General features: G+C 42.5%; 1 protein-coding gene across 5 annotated transcripts in view; it reads right to left on the bottom strand.

The window, feature by feature from the left end:
* Positions 1 to 21,079, bottom strand: part of IL1R1 (interleukin 1 receptor type 1) — a 75,352-nt gene that overhangs the window by 37,195 nt on the left and 17,078 nt on the right. The window contains exons 1-2 of one of the 5 annotated variants that reach the window (XM_074400636.1): positions 2,050 to 9,783; positions 1,566 to 1,758 (exon numbers count right to left, since the gene is read on the bottom strand). The exons of 2 other annotated variants lie outside the window; for them this stretch is intronic. The gene's annotated coding sequence lies outside the window, so the exon portion shown is untranslated. Of the gene's footprint in view, positions 1 to 966; positions 1,320 to 1,565; positions 1,759 to 2,049; positions 9,784 to 21,079 lie in introns of those variants that run through there. 2 more of the 5 variants (XM_074400626.1, XM_010333645.3) reach the window with 2 other exon arrangements.

Genomic DNA, 21,079 nt, shown 5'->3' on the forward strand with positions numbered 1-21,079 from the left:
AAAAAAAAAAAAAAGATGTCACATTATGACATACAAGCAGGGCCTACTAAAAATAGAGGGGGCTGCTCTGGGCTGCGACAGTCCTGTGAGAATTCTGATCAGATGTCCTTTCTTGAACAGCATGGAGGCCACATGAGGGCGAACGGGTGCAGGAGAGCTTCACACAGCAGCTAGGCAGCTAGCCAGAGACAGAAAATAAATCAGAGTTCCACACCTCTGCCCCAGCAAACCCCATTCCCAAAGGCTCTGCCTTTCTGTCTAGCATAAAGGCTAATGTCAGATATGAATATAGAATATTAAATCAAATATCAAAAGGGATATCAAACAATAAATGAGAAGGGATTGAGACAGAAAACAATGTCACCAACCTCCAGCAAGTTAGTCACCTAAGCTTCTGCTTCCCGCTGTAAAACAGGGGCGATGACAGCACCCGCCTCACAAGACTATAGGGAGGATAAAAGAGCAGTCGCTGTCAAGGGCCTTATAAACTGTAAAGTTCTGGGCATGCCTGTTGGAAATAACGAGGGTCTTCTCAGTGCCTACTTGCTTGTAGCTACATTCCCTAGCACCATCCTTTACCTGGAGGGGCAACAAGTTACCCTCTCCAGTGCGGTTAAGGCCTCAGCCCTCACCTGGTTAAGGAGACTGAGGGTCCTGAGCCCAGCCTCTAAGAGGGACGCTCCTGAACCTGTAGAACGCAGCGGGATAGAAAACCTGAAAGCCGTTCACACGGGGAGTCGCACATCTACCTAGAACCCACCTCCAGAACACTCAGCAAGTTCCTCAAACGACCTGAACAACGTTAACTCCTGCTCCACACAGGAAACACACACGCAGACCTCACCGCCATTCCCTTCTTACACAACACACGCTGACAGCCAAGTGCAACTTAGGGAGGGCGCTCACGGCGCCCTGCAGAGCGGGGGGCCTCGAAGGTGCCAAGGCCGCGGTCCGCCTCAACCCTACCTAGTCCCCCGATGCTGCATCTTCCTCCTACGTGGACCGGTGGCTGTCGGGGGTGAGAGGATCCCAGCCCCTGGCGGAACCCGGCTCAGATCGGAGGGGCGAGAGCCCTAGGAGCCGAGCGAGGAGTGCTCCGGAACGCGGGCGCGCGACTGTCACATTCCTGCCGCTGCCTGGGGCGCGCGGGGCAGGCCGGCGCCCCCACTGTCCCGCCCGGCCGCACTCCGGCTCCTCCCGACCGGCGCCGCGCTCTCCGAGTCGGCTCCGGGCTCCGGGCACGAGCTGCGCCCGTCCTCGCGGCCGGGAACTGCGGGGCGCGGCTCCGACTCCAGCCCGGCCGCTGCGGGGGCGGGGAGCGGGCGGAGACGGTTCCGTGTGGCCAGTCCGCGGGCGGCGAGTGAGCTGGCCGGGTGCTCCCGACTCTCCACCCGGAGGGACTGGCGCGCCTGGACAGCCCCCTCCGGAGGCCGCCCTGCCCGGGGCAGCCCGCGGGGGTCCCGCGCCGGTTCCAGAGCATTGGAGCGCGTCCGCGCGCTCCCGAGTCGCCGCCCGGCCACTCCAGGGCTGCCGCGGCCCCACTAGAATTAGTTGAGACAACTCACCTAGCCACCGCAACCTGGCTCTACTGTCCCCCTGGAACCTGGCGGCGACGCGCGAGTTGAATTGGCGACTGCAGGGCAGCAGATCCCGAAGCAAACGCTCGCCAGAGCGACCTCTGGAGCTTGGTGCCTGACCCCGGGCTCCCCCCGACTGGCTCTGTGCACTAGTTTCTTTGTAGCTCCGTTGTTTCCTCTTCTGTGAAAAGGGATCGTAAAAGCACTCAGCTCATGAAGTGGTTGAGAACATTTAAAAAAAAAAAAAAAAATGAGCTAATGCATATAAAATAGTGCCAGGCCCAGAGCTGATACTACTCACGCATTATCTGCTGGTTTCATTGTTATTGTTGTGCACCCGGGTGAAAAAAGCAACTTAAGTGTCATACTATAAAATATTGATACCAGACTCGGGGGTAGACAAGGTTTTTAAACTTTTAGACTTAAAACCCAAGTATTCTCATCAGCTCACTTTACCAATAAGAATTCATACCCAGGGGAATGGAAGAACAGCCAAGGTCATGCAGAAAACGCCTGGCAGGATCATGCCTTGGGCTCCGTGCCGGGAAGGGAAGGGAGGGCGCTGGGCTTTCCCCCTGCACGTTCCAAGTCTTCAGCAAGTGACTGGCCCCTCCAGCTTGTTTGGAGGTCTTCATGGGACATCCTCCAAGAAGACTTTAATAAATGATGATAGCTTCCTTCCTTCCAGTACACACCACCCTTCCTGCATCCTTTCAGACTGGGCGGGCTTTTGTTCCCCTAACCCGTCCCCTGGATCTGCCCCTCGAGAAACTCAAGAATTGAGGCAACCTGAGCCTCAGCTGCCCTCAGACAATTCCGGGCTGAAGGAAAGATGGAGGAATGAGCAGCAGCAGCTTAACTGCCCTAAAAACTGTCTTGCAACCTGGCATGACAATTTCTCATTTTTAAACAATCTGATTCCAAAAGCTTTTATGGTTCCTTTTTCTCAGGGAAGCAGGCTTACAACAGAGGCCAGTGATGTAGCATTATGAGAATTCATTAACAATCCAAGCTCTTAATAGTCCTTTATAAAGCAGAGGGTCTCACAGCCTTGACTCCACTTAGAATCACGGGGGGACATGGCACTCCTGTGTTCAGAGCAGTCATATCAGAGTCTCTGGGGCTGGGGCCCAAAAGGCAGGGATTTTAAAGCTCCCAGGTGATTCCAGTGTACAGCTAGGGTTGCAAGCAGTTGATCCTCTAAGCTCCCACACTGATGCCATTACTCTGAATCCTCCAGCTGAACGCTGCTTCAACCACGTGTCCAAACAGCAGTTCTGAAAGCTACAGCAGATGGGCCTGGCTCAATGCTGTGGAACTGGCCCAGAAGTACTATGGTGGTGAACATAAACTTATCTTGCCATTTACATAATAAAGGTTTTCAAGCATTTTACAAGTAGAAAGTGAAATTGATTTGTGTAACTATGTAAAATAAAATCTACAATTTTCTCTTAAGTGTTGTCCCCTTTCGGCCACTCCTACCCCGTGTCCTGCTAGACCTGCAGTCCTCTGGACCCAGGTGGGACTCTTAAACACCCGCCCAACACAGAAATGGAATTGGAAGACCTCCTCTTTCTCACTTTACAACCACTGTTCTATCTGGGACCTTGAAGTCACCTCCTCCCTCACTCAGCCATCCTGACCACTTTCACTGACTCTCCTTCCCTTTATTTTTTTTCCTCAGATAACGGGTGTGCCTGCCTGCCTCACTCCATCCCTTGGGTAGGAGGCTCCCATAAGATGGAGACTGTCATGCCTGAATCCCTATCTGCTCTGGTCTCAGTACCACAAAAATGCTCTGAGCACATCAACATGCTTCAGAGTAAACATTACCACTTACACTGATATTGTATACTAGTCATGCAATTCAACGGCTCACATCTTGGACAAAAACTTGCAAGAAACAGAAATAGCATCCTTAGCATCTGGACACCTTCTGGAGCGTCTCCCTCCCACCTCTGAAATGCTTATCATTCAGGAGACTTGACTGAGACCTTGTCCTCCGAGGGTTTTCAGTTTCTCCTCCACCCATCTAGCTGATCAGATCCCAGGACCCTCTTTGGGAAGAGTCTCTGATAATGCACGTGAAACAAAATCGTATTGACTGACACAACCTAATCCAATGCCTGAAAAATAAAACATCTTCTATGGCCCATGTGGCAGGACATTTTGAAAGATTGTCCATTACAAACATTAAGGCTAGGCTTGAAAGAAGTGTTTTATGCTTTTTATCCTTGAACCTCCAAAGCCAAAGTATTGGAAAACTTAGATCACAAAGTTTATATCATAAACCATGGGGTGCAGAAAAATGTATAGTAATATAGAGCTATTTGCTCCCACTCAAAGGAACAGAGTTGACCAGCAGGTGGGAAGGGGAGAAGCAGAGGGAGGAGGCTGCTGTTTACTAGACCCTGAAAGGTCTCTGAGGGGTGATCCAGAGCTTCCACTCTTCAGTGTCACCTAACAAGAGATTCATTGGGCCATTCCTGCATTGCTATTAAAAAATTACCTGAAACTGGGTAATCTATAAGAAAAGAGGTTTAATTCTCTCAGGGTTCTGCAGGTTATAAGAAAGCATGCACTGGCATCTGCTGGGCTTCTGAGGAAGTCTCAGGAAACTTATAATCATGGCAGAAGGTAAAGGAGGTGTAGGCACCCTACATGGCCAGAGCAGGAGGAAGCCAGGGAGAGGTGGGGGCAGTGCCACTCACTTTTAAATTACCAGATCTCGTGTGAACTCAGAGCAAAAGCTCACTTATCACCAAGGGGATGGCCCAAGACATTCCTGAGGGAGCTACCCCCATGATCCGAACAACCGCCACCAGGCCCCACCTCCAACATTGGGGATTTTTTTTTTCTTTGAGACAGAGTCTCACTCTGTCACCAGGCTGGAGTGCAGTGGCATGATCTTGGCTCGCTGCAACCTCCGCCTCCCAGGTTCAAGTGATTCTCCTGTCTCAGCTTCCCGAGTAGCTGGGATTACAGGCATGGGCCACCACTCCCAGCTAATTTTTGTATTTTTAATAGAGATGGGGTTTTATCATGTTGGCCAGGATGACCTTGATCTCTTGACCTCATGACCCACCCACTTCAGCCTCCCAAAGTGCTGGGATTACAGGCATGAGCCACCACAACCAACCAGGGATTACATTTTAATAAGAGATATGGGAACGGACAAATATCCAAACTGCATCACCTGGCCTCCTCCTGAGTACAGAGGTTGATGGAGGAGACTGGAATAGAGAAATGCCATTTGGCTTCCCAGCATGTAGTTCTGGACACCAGCGAGGTTATAGCAAAGCCCTGTGTTCAACATGGCCCGAGCCAAGAAGCAGGCCTGGCAGCAGACATGCCTGGGCCTCAAGGTAGGCTTCCTTGAGAGAAGCCCATTGCATCCCAGTGCATTCAGGCAAAGTAGCTGAGAGTCCCCAGACACTCAAAGGGGCTGTGAAGGACATAAGAAGACCAAGGAGCCCTTGGACTTGAGGCTGATGAGACAAGCATGGTCCTAGCTGAAGTTTCCAAGAACTGAAGATGACTTATGGACCAGAACCCCCCACCCCCAACCGGGACACCAGGACAACCGTTATTCAAGTCAGTCCACTTCAGCCCTACCACCCACAAAGAACTCCATTGATCTTTCAGAAGAAAAACAAATGCAGGGTTTGGAAGGAAAGAATTCTGAAGAGGTTGTGTCATTACCCCCAGAAAGACTGAGTCTTGAAGCAGTAGAGACAAAACAACTCTAAATTAGTGAGATCTTTTTCTGCCATCAAGTGGAAATGGGAATTCATAAGCCAAGTTGACTTCAACTGTAAAGAAATAAAGAAAATTACATTTTTGCACAGGGGGCCTCTGTGATTCTTAAATTTGCTACACATGTTTTTGTTATTTATGGCACTGCCGGTAATCTCACAGAACCATAATACAGACTGGAAACCACTGTCCTAGATGGACTTCCTTCTATAGCCTACGTGTTTTTGCTCCTCTCATACACATTCTATCTTCTGACTTTCAAGTAACCACTTTCTTATCTACATTTCACTTTACTTCTCACTACAACTTCTCAGTTTCAATCAACTCAACACTCTCCCTTTCCCTAGACAATTGGTGGTAGGCTACTAAGATCATCTTTCCATTCATATTCCTCTGATTTAATAAGAACTTTATCAAGCAGAAAGCCACATGTGAACGGGAAATAAGAGCTGGTGAGAAAGTGAGACATACATCATAAGATGGTCACAGACAATAAACCATTTCTTCACCTCCTTAATAAGAGAAGAAAGATAAGACATAAATGATAGGCAGACCAGCCAACTGTTAGTGCTAATTGCAGCTTGAGTCTTGCTCAATGAAGGCAAATGACTGAAAAAGGCTTCTTGCACCTGGTTTTTCCCATGTTAACAGATACAGCACAGCAAGTTCCAGAGGCCAATAGACTTGGCAACAACCAAGTACTGTTGCATCTAACAGAACCAGATTGGTGGCCTTTGTCTCTCATGCCACTGTCTTCTGATTGCTTTAATACATAAAAGTTGAAGCACCAGGAAATTAACTGTCTATGGCCACCCACGAGGCAGCCCTTCCCAGCTTCCTTCCGTCATCCAAGAAGTGCCTGTTCTAACCTCTGTGGTCTATCATATGCCAGACATGTAACAAGAATACAACCCTTTTTAAATTTATTCTTAAATTTAATACTCTTTCCCTTATAATTCTATGCATTCCCACCAATCTTTGGTTTCCGGCAATTTTTCTGTAGTTGGTCTCTAAGTTTTGTCACTTTTCCTCTTCCACAAGCAACTTCCAGAATCTAGATTTGCATGTTGGAGCCTGTCGACCTTTTAATCTTTCTGAATATAACTGTCAATGTATTTTCTCTAGATGGCTTCCTTTTACTAAGATCAATGTAGTAAACTAAAGACAACTGCAAATTCTTTGCTCCTCATCTAATTCAGAGGTAAAGTCTAATGTCCCTCCCCTTGAATCTGGACTGCCTTTGTGACTTGCTCAAACAGTTTCAACCAACAGAATGTGGTGGAATTGACTTTCTGGGACTTCTGAACTCAGTGATAAAAAGCCTTTCAAGTTCTTCATGAGCCTCTTAGACCAATCAGTCTTGGTGCCCAGAGCTGCCAGGTAAGGCCCATGGCCGTTCAGAGACCACCATAGTGTTAGGAAGCTCGAGCCACATGTAGACCATGTACAAGTGCCCCAATCTGCAGCCTCAACTGTCAGCCAAAGTACTTCCAGCCATGGGAGTGCACCCTCTTGGATGTTAGGCCAGTCAACTCTATAGTCAGTGGCTATCTGGCTACATCTGCATGACAGGCCCCAAATGAGAACCACCCAGCTGAGCCTCATCAACCCACAAAATCATGAGAGATAATAATACACTGTTGTTTTGAGTCACAGAGTTTCAGGGTAGATTGTAGCACAAAAATAGATTATCAAAACAATGACTATACTCAGGAATGTGTCATAGTTCTCCATGGCTTATCCTGTACCATATAAATTCAGACAAGCATGCAAGGTATCTCAGAATTAAAGCAACACCTGTCCTCCCTTCTCCAGCATCACCTCTCGCAATGTCCAATTACAAAGGGCTTCCTTAAGATTGTTATTGTAACCAGAAAACAAATGAATCTCACCAGCAAACAAATAAAAACAGAACTACGAAATGGTCAAGTACGTTTAGTTTCGAACATACTACTTCGAGTAAAAGGAGTAGCTATAACTATGTACTTTTAAGGAAATGCTGACTAGAACGATTTTGTTTCTAGTGATGTTATTCAATGATTTTCTAAGAACCAGTACAACCTATGAGAAATAAGTCTCCACTAATAAAGGTACTTAGAAGGGTGAAGAGCAGGCCACTATCAGCAAAGGAAAAAGAAAAATCAGGAGTACCATATTTGTTTAGTCATTTCCCTAATGTCCAAATATGACGTTCACATTCAACTAATCCTCTTGTATTACTTCAGAACAAACAACTTGGCCACAGCTCAGTAATAGGTGAATGGCTTTCCATCAAGAATTAGTTACCCATGACTGCCCTGAGAGAGAAAGGAGCTGGGAAAGTTCTCTGCCTTGGGCCCAGGGGTTGGGATAAGAGGCCATAGGACCAATGATTCCTTCTTTGCTCCTTGCACTCTCATGAGTAAATCACTGTTTAACGAGCCTGGATGGCAGTGCTGAACCATTCCTACTCTGGGAGAGTTAGACCTGCTGATGAGCTCAGCGTACCAGCTACAATATAAGCTTGTTTGTCCTCAGAGGCCAAAGCCACTGGATCTTGAGTCCTCCTGAGAGAGATAATAATAGAAGCCTATGATCTGAATTCCCCGGTAGTGGCATAAAAGATTCAGGACCCAGAACTGGACGAGATATTGGGCAGAGGCCCCCCGAGTGTGACTTAGGCGTGGGCCCTCAGAAGGTGGCTACAGGATTCCCTCTTTTATTCCTCTACATCTGTACTATGCAATTCATGTAGCCTCTGGAAACATGTGGCTAAACTATTTTAAATTAAATAAAAAACGTAATCCTTCAGTTGTACTAGCCACATTTCAAGAGCTCAACACCCACACATTGCTAGAGGCTATCATATTAGACAGAACAGATACAGGACATTCCTTCACAGCAAAATGTTCATTGGACATAGCTGCTTAAGGTTCAGATAATTCAGGGACTCAAGAACAAAAGTCCTTCTCTGGAAAGCCAGTCTTCATCCAAAATGGACAATCTGCTCATTTTAAATCCATACTCAAGCAAGAATCTTCTTCACACTCTTCCTCTCTCCTTTTGATCAACCAGGTGATCATTCTGTCTTTCACTGAATCCTACCTGCTCTCCCATGTCCTCTGTATATTAGGTTGTCAGTTTAAATATTATAATGGTTATATTCACTAACATAATACTTTGTAACTACATAGACTCATGTCTATATTCTAATTTTTCTAGTAAAAATAAATGTAAGATCTTTAGAGATAGGAATGCATGTACTTTGTGGGGGTGAGGAATCTCTTTATTCCCTGTCCCAAAATATTCTTATGCAACTTGATCAGTGCTCAGAATGTCAGAAGCAGTCAGCTGAAAAGAAGAATATAAAGCATTTTTTTATTGTAGGTATCACCCACAAAGTTCTGCTGCCCCCACAGTGATTTCCGGCAGAGGCAACACTGTGGTTCCCAGACACAGGGTCATAAAATCAGCAACAGAGTGTTTATTACCTTTTGATTTTAAAAAACCGGATTTTAAATAGCATTACATTGGCCAAAAAAAATTGTAAAATCTTACTATATTCTGCATTTTTGTCATTCCTTTTTGTTTATTCTCTAAGAAAAAAAAAATACTTATGGTCCTCTTCCCTGTTCCTTTGACATATTAACTGTGTGTAAACAACCTAACAAGATCCCAGCTAAATCTGGGCATGAAAATAATGACACAGGGAAACAGTCTCTAAATTAGAAGATACCCATAAAAAGAGGTGTAGGTATGCACCCAGAACCTAGGTTTTCCTAAGAGCGTGAAGAACAAGTCCCAGCATGTAAAAGTTTGAATGAAGAAGAGAGCCACAAGTTTACTAGGATAAGAGTTTTTTCCCTATGCCATCTCAGAAGGAGAGACTCTCAGGAAGAACAGAGTGATTAAGAAAGTATTGATTGCTTTTTCTGTTTTCTCTGCTATCCTCTTGGAAGTAGTGATGCAGATATGTGAAGGACCCAGAAAAAGCCAGTAATTTGGAAAGACTCTGAAACAGACTGCAGAGAGAGCAGCCTAAGCCAGAAAGGGTAGGGTGCAGAGAACACCAACAAGAATAGCGCCTGCACATCGTGGGCTCTGGGGCAGAATAGTCTCTGCCATCATCACCGCTTCACACACAGATCTTGCATATCTTTAGCCAGATGTATTCCTGTTTCTTATATTACTGGATGCTCTTGTGAAGGTTATTGTTTTTATTTTTTATTTATTTATTTTTTTTTTTGAGATGGAGTTTCGCTCTTGTTACCCAGGCTGGAGTGCAATGGCGCGATCTCGGCTCACCGCAACCTCCGCCTCCTGGGTTCAGGCAATTATCCTGCCTCAGCCTCCTGAGTAGCTGGGATTACAGGCACGCGCCACCACGCCCAGCTAGTTTTTTGTATTTTTTTTAGTAGAGACGGGGTTTCACCATGTTGTCCAGGATGGTCTCGATCTCTCAACCTCGTGATCCACCCGCCTCGGCCTCCCAAAGTGCTGGGATTACAGGCTTGAGCCACCGTGCCAGGCCCGGTTATTGTTTTTAAATTTCAATTCCTGAATGCTCATTACTAGTATATAAGTACACAACTGATTTTTGTGTATTGATCTTATGACCTACAAAACTCACTTATTAGTTCTAGTAGATTTTTAATAATAGATTCCATAGGATTTTCTACATAGACCACCATGTTGTCTGCAAACAGAAAGCAATTCTTTTCTAATCTGGATACGTTTTATTTCATCTTGACTTCTTTTCGGACCAGCTAGATCCCTTAATATAATGTTAAACAAAAGAGGGGAAAGTGGACATTATTGCCTTCTTCCTCATTCTAGAAGGATAGTTTTCATTAAGTATGATGTTAGCTGTAGATCTTTTTTACGTATCCCTTAGTGGGTTGGAGAAATTTCTTTCCATGTCTAATTTGCTGAGAGTTTTCACGAGGAATAGATGTTGGATTGTCAAGTGCTTTTTCTGCATCTTTTGAGACAAATTATATGATTGCTTTTCTTTTTTTAGTTTCATAAATATGGTGAATTACATTTACAGATTTTTCCAATGCTAAGCCAACCTTACATTCCTGGGATAATACCTGATTGGTCATGATGTATTAGCTTTTTTTTAATAAACTAGGATTTGATTTACTAGTATTTTGTTTAGTTTCATATCTATGCTCATGAGGAATACTGGTCTGTACTTTCCTTGTAATGTCCTGTTTGGTTTTGATATGTGGGTAATATTAGTCTCACAGAGTTGGGAAGAACTCATGAGTTGAGAAGCATTTACCCTTCTTCAATTTTCTGGAAGAGTTTGAGTAGAATTAATACAATGTATTTCCTTAAATGTTTGGATGAATTAACAAGGAGAGTTATTTAGGCCTGGAATTTACCATGTGGGAAGATTTTTATCCATGAATTCAATTTATTTAATAGATAGAGGGCTATTCAAGTCATCTGTTTCTTTCTGAATGAAGCTGGTAGCTTGAGTCCTTCAAAGAATTTATCTACTTCATCTAAATGTATATGTTTTATGCCTAATTTTGTTCCAAGTATTCCCTTATTATTCTTTTAGTATTTGTGGTGTAGTGTAGTGATTTCACCTAGTTCCCACCACTGATCGTTCTGTTTTCTCTTTTTAATCCACAATCAGTCCAGATAAAGGTTTATCAATTTTATTGATCTTCTCAAAGGTGGCATTAAATGACATCAGAGGTTTGCTGTCATTGATGTTCTCTATTGTATTTCTGTTTTCTATTTAGTTGCTTTCTGCTTTGATCTCGATTACGTCTTATCTTTTGCTTATTTGGTGTGTAATTTATTCCTTTTTCTAGTTACTTAAGGTGGAGGCTCTGGTCACAAATTTGACAATTGTCTTCTTTTTCAAGTAGGCACTTAGTGCTAAAAATGTCTCCATAAATGATATTGTATCATTCTACATATAAGAACCCTACAATAATATAGTTTCATTTTCCTTTGCCTGACCTTCATTCTATTTTTGTCATTCATTTTACTTTTACATAGCCCATAAACCTCATACTGCATCATTATTACTTCCGTTTAAATAATTTTCATTTAATGAAATTTAAATAATAATTTGGCATTTCTAGGCTCTATCCTTTGGATACACCTAGATCTCCACGTAGTATCCTTTTTCTTCTGTCTGAAGTATTTCCTCTGACATTTTTGTAGTGCAGATCTGTTAGTGATGAATTCAGCTTTTGCATATCTGAAGTGGTTTTATTGTGTTTTTGGTTTTGAAGGATGTTTTCAGTGTATAGAACTCTTGGTTAATGTTTTTTTTTCTTTAATATATTAGAGATCATTCTCCAAAGTCTTGCAGCTTGCATTGTTTCTGTGAGGAATCTGCTGTCATCTGTGTCACTGCTATTTCTTGGTAGGTGCATTTTTTGCCTAAGGCTGCTGGTAAGATCTTTTCATTTATTGTTGGTTTTAAGCAATTTAATTATGATGAAACAATGTGCTTGTCCTCATGTTTGTTAAGGTTCACTGAACTGCTTGGATATGTGGGTTTGTAATTTTCAATTCAGCTTGAAAGAGCCCTGGCCATTATTTCTTCAAATATTTTTTCTGTCATTCCCCTTTTCCCTTGAGTCCTTCAATTACATGTGTATTTGGTGACTTGAAATTTTCCCACTGTTTTGTGAGACTCTGTTCTTTGTTTGTTTGTTTTTCCTCCTCTTCGTTTTATTTTGATTAATTTCTCTTGTTATGTCTTTAGATTCACTACCTTATTCTTCTGCAATGGCTAATCTGCTGTGAATCTCATCCAGTCACTTTTTACCTCAGAAATTATAGTTGTTATTTCTAGAAGTTAGACGTAGGCATTTGTACATCTTTTATTTCTCTACTTACCTCTTTGTGTGTGTGGAATACAGTTATAACAACTGTTTCAATGTCTGTCTCCTAATTCTAACATCTCTGTTAGTTCTTGGTTGGTTTTGACTCATTTTCCTTTTTATTGTTAACATCCTTATTTTCATACCTGGCAATTTTTTGGTTGGATGCCAAACATTGTGGATTTTAACTTGTTAGATGCTGAATATTTTTGTGTCTTGGGATGCATTTGAGTTATTGAGAACAGTCTGATTCTTTTGGATCTTGCTTGTAAGACTCAGTAGACAGGACCACAGCACCATTCACTCTAGGACTCATGTTATCCCACTTCTGAAGCTTGACCCTTCTGCGTTCTCCAACAAATACCTATGAATTATAAGACTTTCCAGTCTGGCTGGTGAGAATAGGAATTCCTAGTCTTGTCCACTATTTTCTCTAATCTTTTAGGGTGGTGTTTTTTCTGACTTTGGATAGTCTTCTCACATGCAACCATGTGCCAAATTCTTGAGTGAGATCCTCTGAACTGAAGAGCTTTGAAGTTCTTCCTCTCTGTAGCTGTCTCCTTTCCTGTGAACTGTAGCTTCCTTGATCTCCCTTGGCTCTCAGCTCTGTTTCAAGTCAGGAAGTTCACTGGTTTCTGCCTGGATCACCCTTCCCTGTGCCACGGCCTGGAAACTCTCACATCAGTAAGTAGAAGTCATAGGGCTTTGTTTTCTGCCTCTCATGAATTACTGTCCTTCCTTAACTGATATCTAGTATCTTAAAAAACCCTGGTTTTGTATATTTTGTCCAATAATTTAGTTGTTTCCTATTAGAAAGTAAATCTAGGGCCTATTACTCAATTCTTGCTGGCATCAGAAATCTACTGACATAGTTTGTGAAGTTTCTCAATGAGGATGCCTGAGGTCCTTTAGACATGCTCCCCCAAATTTATTTTTTAAAGTTTGGTTGAAAAAGTTTTGAAATCTTTATAAAACGTAACGAAGAATTAATACATGTTAGTCAAGACCAAGACTTTGGAGGAAGGAAGTAAACTGTGAACAATGTCAGATAAAGCACAGCCTGGCAGCTGCCATGCCCTAGAGGCAGACAGAGAAGTAAGGAGGCACCAGCCTGGACAGAAAACCTACCAAGGTTGCACCACCGAGAGCGAAAAGGAAAGAACAGCTGTGAAGGAAAGAGAAAGGTGAGAGGGAGGGAGACATCTAAAGGTCAAACCTGCTGTCTCCAGGGTTGCCAAACCCAAGAATTTTGAAAGGAGAATCATTAGCAATTGTGATTGGTTGAACACAGGCATTAGTAGGAAGTTGAGAGGGAATACTGAGAACGTTCAAAAACGTTATTACAAAGAAAAAGTTATGTTATATTATGGGTTCTCAAGGGTTCCTGAGATCCTTTCAGAGTCCTCAGGGTTAAAACTACTTTCACAGTAATTCAATCATGGTATGTGTCTTCTTCATACACATGTAGAGGGACTTTTCCAGAGACGACATGATGCGTAACAACTCCAAGATTGAATGCAGAAGCAAGTATGAGAATTTACCTGTATGTTGTTGAGCTGAGCATTAAAGAGATTTCCAGAACAACATAAACAAAGTTTAGAAAGTCATTCTTTTTGATACTTTTGGTTTTTTAAAAAAAAATTTTTATAAAAGAGATGTTACTATTTATGTTAACAGGCAATGAGTTTATCAGCATTTTTAAATAATTGTTAAAAAAATTTTTTTATTTCTCAGTTTTAATATCTAATGTGGTTAATATCAATAGAGTTAACCATGTAGACACAAGCTCTTTAAAGTTCTGGACAGTTTTTAAGAGTATGAAGTGGTCTTTTGACCAAAAGTTCAAGAACATCACTCTACATAAAGCTTCTGCAGCCCTCTGAGACCACGGTGTAGTTCATGAAAGTGTCTACCTAGGAGCAAGGAGAAAGGGCAGACAAAGAGGTCAGAAGAAAGGAGCGCCCTCAACAGCTACTTCACCCCTGACCCTGATTTCAAAGTGATGCTTCACAGCACAGAGGCCCCTGTCTGCTTCCCCATAAGGACCTGTGTCCTAAGTCGTCATTGATGTTTGAACTGCTCCTTTAGAGGGCACAAATCCTGCCCTGAATTTCCCAAAATCACCAATTCCCTTTCCAATTTACTGCACCACAGCTTTCTTAACTGTTCATCTGACATATGCATAATAATTGGCTCTTATGTAGGAAAGAAATATCTAGATTTCAGGCACCTATCGGGTTACTGACCATGATTTAGACACTTTAATAGGACGTACCACATTTAATACTCATAACCATGAATGGTATTACTACTTTTGTTTTGGGGGGAGTTTTTGTTTTTTGTTGTTGGTGGTTTGGGGGGGGGTTGTTGTTAGATTTGTTTATTTGTTTGTTTGTTTTTGAGACAAGGTATCACTCTGTCACCCAGGCTGGAGTGCAGTGGCGCCATCTTGGCTCACTGCAGCCTCAACCTCCTGGGCTCAAGTGATCCTCCTATCTCAGCCTCCCAAGTAGCTGAGACTACAGGCCTGGACCACCACAACCAACTTATTCATTGTTTACTTTTTTATTTTTGTAGAGACAGCGTCTTGCTATGTCCCTCAAACTGGTCTCAAATTCCCAGCCTCAAGTGATCTTCCTGTATCAGCCTCCCAAAACTCTGGGATTACAGGAGTGAGCCACTACGTCTGGTTACTGCTCTTATTTTGTAGACAGCAACAGACATCCTAGAGAAGTTAAAGAACTTACCCAAGATTACCCAGTGTGTTAAATAACTGAACTGGGATCCAACACACTCTCCAAACCTGATGGCCTTCCCCCTTCACATTGTTGCCTTTTACTGTTCTACCATTGACCACTGTCACTTTGTAAAGTTAAAAAGCACCCTAAAACATATCGGAGTTTGAGATTTGCTATCCAGAACCAGAGGAAGTGTAGAATGATGGTTGCTAGCATAGGCAATGGAGTCCAACTGCCCCGTATCCCAGCTCTCCTATGTACTATCTGTGTAGCAGTAAGCAAGTCGCTTAACTTCTCTTATGCCACAATTTCCTTGATGGCAAAATGGTGTTATCAATAGTCCCCATCTTATTGGGTTGTTGGGAGAATGGAATAAGTTAATACATTAAAAAATATTTAAACATTGTCCAGCACATTGCCCATGGTGGAGATGATCATTACCTGTCAAACATTCATTATATTTGGCTAGTTATGTACTCAACCTCTCTGAACTTATAAAATGGGCATCATATACCTATTCAGTTATACCAGAGAGATATTGAGAAAATTACATAAAATTGATGTATCTGACAGTATTTCTACTATGCAAATAAGCAAATATCACTGGAGCTTCATTGGGCATAAACTCACAGTGTGATGTCATTTTGGAATAGGGGGTTTTTGGTAAAGAGTAAGCCAGTATTTCTGGCTAACAGAGTATCTACGAGTCACTGCAGCTGATAAATTCCTCATTCCAAAAACACCAACCAAAACCACATTTAAAAAGCAGAGTATTTCAACACAAACCTCAATTCTAAGGTTACCAAGTGTGAAATGCATAAATAACTGGATCTTTGTGTGACAGGACAGCAAACTCAGTCAATAAGTGAAGAACTATTGAGAACTGAAATACAAACACTCAAAGATAATAAAGAAACAATAAAAGGTTGCCTTGCAATGAGAAGTTTCACAACATTATGTAAACTCAGAAATTAAATTATTGACATGTCAAAGTGGTTTTGTTTCTCTTCATTTTTCATTGTTAAAAAGTTTTATCCAAACCTGAATCATTTCCTGTCTTAATAATTGCAATATGGCTTTCTCATTCCTCCTACACAGCTAACATCCAAATCACTATTGCCAAAGAGATTTTCCTCTCTTATTGCTAAATAGGCATCCCAGATCATTAGATGTTGCATGGACACACACACACACACACACACACACACACACACACACACACAGCTCTGTCTTACCTGAACTCCCTGCTGGAGCTTCCTAGCATGTGTCACCATCTGACTTACTGTATATATTACTTTATGATCTTGTTAATTAACTGTCTATCCCCACTAGAATGTAAGCTTCATGAGGGTAGGTTTTAGTCTGTTTTATGCACTGTTGTATTATCATTGTCTTGAATGAAGCCTAGTATATGGTAGATGCATTTTATATGTTTACTGAATGAATAAATGTGTCATTTAACTTTGCCCATTAAAGGTTCTTGCACTTGATTTCTGTATTTTTCAATCTCTTTCATTTAATAATGTTTTTTCTTCTCTCCCTTAATGCTTTTCCACAACCAGTTATAGTTGTCTCTGCCATCTTTGTTTCCTCTCACCATGCACTGGCCATGAATGTGCAGGTATTAACCTGTCCTGGTTCTTCTGAAGCTAAGTAGGGAGCTGACTCACCCAATGGGATTTCAAAGGATTGAGACCCAGGGCAAAAGGTTCTTTACTTTTGACAAAACAGAGGACCTGAACATGGCACTGAGCAAAGCAGAGAAGGGAGAAAGCTGAAATCTGGATCACCAATCAGCCATCTCCAGGACTGCCACACCCAAGGGCTCACAAGAGGGGTTTGCACAGGAGCTTAGAACAGCCTTCTAGGCTGACAAATTGGCCTCTGCATTAAAAGGGCTGAGAAGAGAACTGAACCTACTGACATTCTTTATTGAAATCTAGCTCCTTCAAACACAGGCTGGACAGCCACTGGCCCAAGATATGTCAGAGGGATTTGATGAGTTAGAGAGAGGAAGGGCTTGAATCAGTGGTTCCCATACTTAGCTGGGCAGCCGCTTGGACATTCTAGAGCCCTACCTGAGCAGAATTTCTACAGACACTGCCTGGGAATGAGCTATACCCTAAGAGAGTTTTAAATACAGGTGGGAGTATTTTGGGTTGTCTGTGCTTGGGAGGGTATGCATTTACCAGGCACAAGTTGGGGCTACTAGACATTTTGCAATACCTAGGACAGCACAGCACAACAAATTGTCCTCTATCCCAAAAAAACTTTTCAAACATCTCACCAGACTTCAATATAGGTAAAATCTGAGTCTGGAGCCTAGCTCTGTTTGTCATCTGTTTGTCATATAAACACAAAACATTTTTTGCATAGTTTTAATATGTATTGAATTTTCGAGAAATGCACCTACCATGTCAATCAAGAACAAGTCAAACTTGATTTTCTTCTGAAGGTTTATAAAAGATCTTTCTCTATGGGGGGAAAAATCACATCCCCAACAGCAATGTCACTTACACTATTTGGCCCTCCGGTGAAGCACAGGCTGTTTCAGTCTGCATTTCCAGCTGCTGCATCACAGACTTCGTGTATAGCGCAAGCATCTGACGGCTTCTTTCTAACTCAGTCATGTCTACACCTGTACGTATGAAACTGAATATGGAGTAGCTTTTATATCTTCCTTATATTATAGCTAAGGTAATATATTTAAAGTTTTAATATCATCCGTAAGCAGGTTATGTTGTCAATGAATTTCATTTAGGGGATATTATAAATTAGTTACTAAGAAAAAGAGCATTATAAGTCTGTTGAAGTTAAGAACCACTGATCTAAACCTTCTAATCTGTCCCTCAAAACAAACTAATGATTGGAGTTGAAGACACTATTTTGTTTGATTTTCCTTATTGTCTACTTGTTCACTCTTGACTGTATTCCACTCTCGTCATCCACAGTTTGTGATCTACTTAGCAATAAGTCTTTTGGGGAGAATAATTTCAAATTCCATGTCTTACTGCATCCCAGGCATCACCAAAGAGTTTTGTTCATGGATGGGCCCCTGGGAAATTGTGTATTACCGACCTTCTTCACATTCTTCAGTTTTCCTTTAGAAGCACAGAAAACTAGAGCTTTCTGGTTCGACCTTGTTTTTATTAATGTGAGCCCTGCTTTGAACTCTTACACCCAAGACCACCAGGAGGTCTACACCCAACCATGTCTGCGGACACCCCCGCAGTAAGTGCCGCAATGGGGCTGGAAGGGCCTCACAAGGCCCAACATTCTGTGTTTCTTTCTCCCTTTTAGATACCCCACTTCTTTATTATTTCTTGCTTAGGTGACACTCTGTCTATCCTGACTGCTACATGTGACTTCATTCTGAACATACCTTCATGACCATCCTCAACCCATGCCGGAATCTTTCCCTCACTTCCTCAGGAAGCTCTCGGTCCAAAAAACAATAATAAGGTTATCAAGAGTTATGACCAAGAAGAAAAGGAGACATTGTTTGTGCCAGTCTAAATCCAAGCTAAGAATTATTTTTGATGCAAAGGTGATTAAGGGAGTTGGAAGAATATGTTCTCTCTTATGGTTTTCCTAGCAAGACACTCCACAGAGTAAAAGCAGCATGTGCTAAACAATCAATGGGTTCTAGACAGTTGTGTGGCAGCCAAGGAAGATCCTCCAAGAGAGCCTCCTAACCATCAGCCTGGCAAGCACAAGGGTGGTGATATGGTTTTGCTGTGTGTCCCCACCCAAATCTCATCTTGGTTTATAATCCCCATGTGTCAAGGGAGAAACCTAATGGGAAGTGATTGGATTATGGGGGTGATTTCCCCCATGCTGTTCTCATGACAGTGGGTGAGTCTCAGGAGATCTGAATTTTTTTCTTTTCCTTTTCTTTTGAGATGGAGTCTTGCTATGCTGCCCAGGCTGGAGTGCAATGGCATGATCTCAGCTCACTGCAACCTCTGCCTCCCGAATTCAAGCAATTCTCCCACATCAGCCTCCCGAGTAGCTGAGATTACAGGTGCTGGCCACCATGCCCAGCTAATTTTTGTGTTTAGTAGAGACGGGGTTTCGCTATGTTGGTCAGGCTGGTCTCAAACTCTTGACCTCAAGTGATCTGCCTGCCTCAGCCTCTCAAAGTGCTGGGATTACAGGCATGAGCCACCGCTCCCAGCCAGATCTGATGGTTTCAAAAGTGGCAGTTATTCCTGTGCTCTCACTGCACTTCTCCAACCTGCTGTCTTGTAAGATGCACTAGCTTCCCCTTCCACATGATTTTAAGTTTCTTGAGGCCTCACCAGCTGTGCGGAACTGTGAGTCAATTACACCTCTTTTCCTTATCAGTTACCCAGTCTCGGGTATTTCTTTTTTTAATTTTAATTTTAATTTTTTTTTTGAGACAGAGTCTTGCTTTATCACACAGGCTGGAGTGCAGCAGTACAATGTCAGCTTTCTGCAGCCTCCACCTCCTGGGTTCAAGTAATTATCCTGCCTCAGCTTCCCGAGTAGCTGAAATTACAGGCGTGCGCCACCACACCTGGCTAATTTTTGTATTTTTAGTAGACATGGAGTTTCACCACATTGCCCAGGCTAGTCTGGAACTCCTAACCTCAGTTGATCTGCCCGCCTCAGACTCTCAAAGTGCTGGGACCACAGGCATGAGCCACCACACCCAGTCTCAGGTATTTCTTTATAGTAGTGTAAAAACGGACTAATACCCTGCCAGCTCCCACACTACCTTTGTCTAACCTTTCCCTGCCTCAAGAATAGTGGGGGTAGTGTGTGAGTACTTTACTTAGACGATCTCACTAGATAAACCCCTTTTTCTTTCCCTCTTTCTTCCCCTTTCCATCCCTTTATCTTGTCTCCTTCACCCTCTAGCTCACCATCTCTTTCATAACCTCTGCCAAGTCTCATTCCCTGCTATCAACCAAGAAAGACCCATATGAGGTACTGCAGACATATTTCTATATTTTTTTTACAATTGCATTCATGTTACATTATTTTATTTATTTTTTATTTATTTATTTTTTATTTATTTATTTATTTATTTATTGAGACAGAGTCTCGCTCTGTTGCCCAGGCTGGCGTGCACTGGTGCAATCTCAGCTCACTGCAACCTCCACCTCTAGGACTCAAGTGATTCTCCTGCCTCAGCCTCCCTAGTAGCTGGGATTACAGGCATGTGCCACCACACTCAGCTAACTTTTTTGTATTTTTAGTAGAAACGGGGTATCACTATGTTGGACAGGCTGGTCCGGAGCTCCTGACCTCAGGTGATCTGCCTGTCTCAGCCTCTCAAAGTGCTGGTATTACAAGCATGAGCCACTGCACCCAGACTATGTATATACAAAGTATTATTTTGATATAATTTAGAATGATTTCCTCTAGTCTTTTAATTTACCATTAACATTTCTGGGAAATTTTGCTTTGATTTACTCAAATTCATTTTAAGCATGGAGCTCTGGGTATACCTCATTCCATAAAAAGCTAAATGTATTTATTTTAAAAATCTCAGCTTGCTTCTCAATGTGAGTTTCATGATACTTTTCCCATAAGATACAAACACAGTTCCACAGATAATAAGGATAGCATGGTATTATTACATTTGCAGTAAAATGTAATTGATAAAACTTCGGCATTACATTATATCATCCTCAGAATCAGCAAACATTGCATCAGAATGTAGAATCACAGTGAATACGCTGCATTCAATCTTTCATGATTTTCATAGATGTCTTTGGGTTGATGTTTACTCAGTTGATATCTGCTCAGCATACCTATATTTCTTAGTAAAGTAATCCAATTTCCCTGATCCCTTACTTCAGTTTACAGGTATCCACCTAAAAGACACCTTGTTCATGGCTGATGGGACCAAGAGTCTTTGCTAGACCCAAAGCTACAGAATTCACATGCTCTCCCCAGGAATTCTACACTGAAACTGAAATACACGCAGTTAATGCCTATGTGCTATAGATGGAGTCAAAACAAAGAAAATACTGTTTAGCTTTGAACACCACTTTGGCGATGCAGAGTGTCTGTGTTTTCTGAAAGCAAAGAAAGCTGGTTTTCAGAGAGAGAGAAAAGAAAGGAATGGAGACAAAGAGTTAAGAACGACTCCTTCAGATCCTGGCAGACAACCTCCCGGGCTGGTCCAACTTCTTCTGGA

This window comes from Saimiri boliviensis, chromosome 1, assembly GCF_048565385.1.
Source record: "Saimiri boliviensis isolate mSaiBol1 chromosome 1, mSaiBol1.pri, whole genome shotgun sequence".
In the NCBI taxonomy this organism is placed as follows: Eukaryota; Metazoa; Chordata; class Mammalia; order Primates; family Cebidae; genus Saimiri; species Saimiri boliviensis.